Here is a 3422-nt window from a genome sequence, read left to right as displayed (position 1 = left end):
GAAATTGATAAGCTTCGGAATCATTTTGAACTGCAATCCTTGCTGTTTTCTTTAAAATCTTGTCCTTGAAACACCATGTGAACAGTTAATGAAAAAATAATTACTTTGCAAATCCAAGCTTGCTAAGTGTGATATTCACTGGTAGGAGTCTTTTTTTATTATAAAGACTTTTTCTTGAGTCCACCACAGGCCTTTGAATTTCCAAATCGCATAGCAATATGATTTTGCAGTCAGTGTTATCTATAAGGCAAACTTACATATGATAAGGCTTATGTATCGGAACCTATGCTGACTGAGGTTCTCTCATCAAGGAAAGTAGCCTTCAGTATGGGTCCCATCTCAATGTAAAGAAGACCAAACTCCTCCCAACTGAACCACTAGGTGACATCATGATAAATGGAGAAAAGGTTGAAGTTGTCAAGAATTTTGTTCTGCTTGGTTTCAGAATCAGTGTGCATAGAAGCAGGAGTCAAGAGATCAAAACCCATTGCATTACGTAAATGTGCTGCACAAGTCTCTTTAGAATATTGAAAAGCAAGGGTGTTACTTTGAAGACTAAGGTGTGCCTGATCCAATCCATGGTATTTTCAATTTCCTCATATGCATGTGAGAGTTGGACATGGAATAAGGGAGACCAAAGAAGAATGGAAGCATCCGAAGTGTAATGTTGGAGAAGAGAGTTGACGGCATCCCGGAGTGACGAAAGGGCACACAGATTGGTCTTGGAAGAAGTATGGCCAGAGTGCTCCTTAGAGGCTAAGTTGGTGAGATTTTGTACCCACACTTGAAGCATGTTATCAGGACATCAAGCTTGGCGAAGTAGAGGGTAGCTAACTAGAGAAAGACAAGAGAGACTGGCACAGTGGCTGCAACACTGGGCGCAAGCACAGGAGCACATCTGAAGACGACACGGAACCGAGGAGAGTGTCCTTCTATGCATGGGGCACTAAGGGTCTAAAATGACTCCGGGGTGCCCAACAACGTGCCACAAGTAAATGTCGGAGCCCTGCCAGGGGGTTGCGTTAGGGCTGCAAACTGTAAAATCAGTGCTTCGAAAACCACCAGCACTCTAGGGAGAAAGGGAAGCGTTTCTATGTTTGTAGATTGACAAGGACAGTTCTAGCCTGTCCTCGAGGGTCACTGTCCATTGGAATGGACTCAATGGCAGTGGTTTTGTTTGTTTGTTTTTAATGAGGACAGGCTGACGACAGACCTTAAAGGAGGACTTGGAATTGCGAAGAAGCTTCGGGTGGGCCCACAGTTTACTTCTTACGTTGATCGGATTCCCTTCGAGGCCCCAGTATAGTAAACGAGGTCTGCCTGGAACGCTGTGCTTGTTTCAAGATCTAGCTATGAGGCATCAAACCGATCCCTGCAACTCAAAGGATTCAACAGGAAATTTAGCGGACTTTAAGTGAATCGGAGAGAGTTCATGCAAAAAAAGGAGGGCGTGAACAGCGGTGCAACTTGAAGAATCTCATCAAGACTGGAGAATTATCTATGTGGGAACATTGAATCGGAGTATATTTTCAACAATGAAAAGATAAAATGAGAGGCCTTTCTTTTAAATGATCTGATTTTATATGCCTGCACTTTTCTACACAAATCTGTTCTCTCAACCCACTTTCTTGGAATAGTTCTCCATGGCTCTATTTCCTTTATGGGTAGAGAATGGGACAGTGAAAACAAGCCAAGGAATTGCTGAAGAGGTCAGTTTTGGAGCGAGAGTGTAAGACCAGAACGTCAAAGAAACCCAGGAGGTTTCAACTAGGTGATGCTGCTGCCAGTCCCCCTAATGGGCTGCAGATATTCTATTGTCTACATATGACAAACAGCTGCTGCTCCAACGGCCCACATGTGAGGCAGAGGCAACCCATCTGGAGAGATTTTAAATACTGGCATCCTGGAGGGACTTCTACGCTGAAAAGACAGGATGTGGCTTCTATACAAAGTGTTATCTACGCTCTTAATAGCATTGAGTGGTTGCCAACGAGGATGCATTTAGACTCTACTTTTTCCTTTCATCACAATGAGATGGATCTTGTGAGACATTGCAGGACAGAAGGGTGTACAAGGCTTCCTATGGTGCTTGTTTCCTATTAAATGCAAGGAGACAGCATCCAGATATTAGCTCTTTCTGGTTTTATTTAAGGGGCTCTTCAGCCCTCTCTGTCCTCCGAAAGCCCAGACTGGCACTTTCCAGTCCATCTTCTTGAGCAGCTTATCATGGGTTGTGCCCCAAATAAATTATGGAACCCTTCTAAGCTACCAATTCCAGCAAAGGGAAGGCCCTTTTGGAGCAGAAAATGTAGATTTCATGGTCAGGTTGAATTACAGCTTCTTTGTCCATATTTAAAATGTCCTTTGCTAATCTTCCTGTCTCATATGATATGTGAATTATATGCCAATAAAACTGTTTGGGGGGGGGAACTCAAGAAACAGGAGTTCTATACAAATAGACCATACATATAATATTTGCTGATATTGCACTATATTCTTCAGGAAGTATGCAGCCTATATTTCAAGACCTGTCACAATGTCAATGACATAATTCATGAAAGTTATGAATCCCATAGCTTTCCCATGAGGAGGACAAAATAATTTTCCAGAAGTATCAATGTCCTCCTTCCCCAAAGTATGTTTCCCACCTCACAAAATTTCCAGGACAAAAAAAATTGACCAAATTTTGATTGAATTTAGAATCACATAAATTATTAGAAGAAACAACAGTAAACAAAAAGTTAATAAAAGTAAAAATTCAAGCCATGGTTTATTGGGCCAACCTGGCCAATAGGAACATGTGGGATTAATCAGGTAGCAGTTAGATGGAGGGCAAAGAGATAAATGGCTATGCAAGGCCCACGCCTGTCTCTTTTGCTCTCTGATGGTCGGATCAGCCTGCTGCTGCTTTAGCTAGTTCTACCCATGGATTGTGTGGCGAGGGATTGAGGCTCCTTCAAGGCTTGCTTCTCCACACTGGTGTGTCCATTGCTTAAACTATGGCTGATGGATCCTATTGCTGTGATTGAGTTCCAGAGCCCATCAGTGCCTGCCTGGCTAAGCTCTCTAGCTACTGACTGCTGCCTGTGGGCAGACTCTGCCTGCCTTGCCTGAGGGGAGACTCCATTCTCTACTTCCTTGATCTTGGACCTGGCAGTCCACGTGAGTTGAAGGACTTCTAGAATATTAACTGTTTAAAGAAAGTGAGTTGAACTGAGCCCTCTGTACTGCTCTGTGAGCTAATTAGCTATAATATTCCTTCTCACTGAATAAACCTATCCATATATATATAAAATCACAAGTGTCCCAGTTGTGTTTCTCTAGAGAGCACTGCCTAACACTGCATGAGCCATGGTGAAAGGACTTACGATTCTATAACTTTAGAAAAGTTTGTTAACTGGAAAATTCACTCTTCTCATACC

The sequence above is a fragment of the Tenrec ecaudatus genome, chromosome 4 (assembly GCF_050624435.1).
Source record: "Tenrec ecaudatus isolate mTenEca1 chromosome 4, mTenEca1.hap1, whole genome shotgun sequence".
Classification (NCBI taxonomy): domain Eukaryota; kingdom Metazoa; phylum Chordata; class Mammalia; order Afrosoricida; family Tenrecidae; genus Tenrec; species Tenrec ecaudatus.
Note: the sequence above shows the minus strand (reverse complement) of the source record.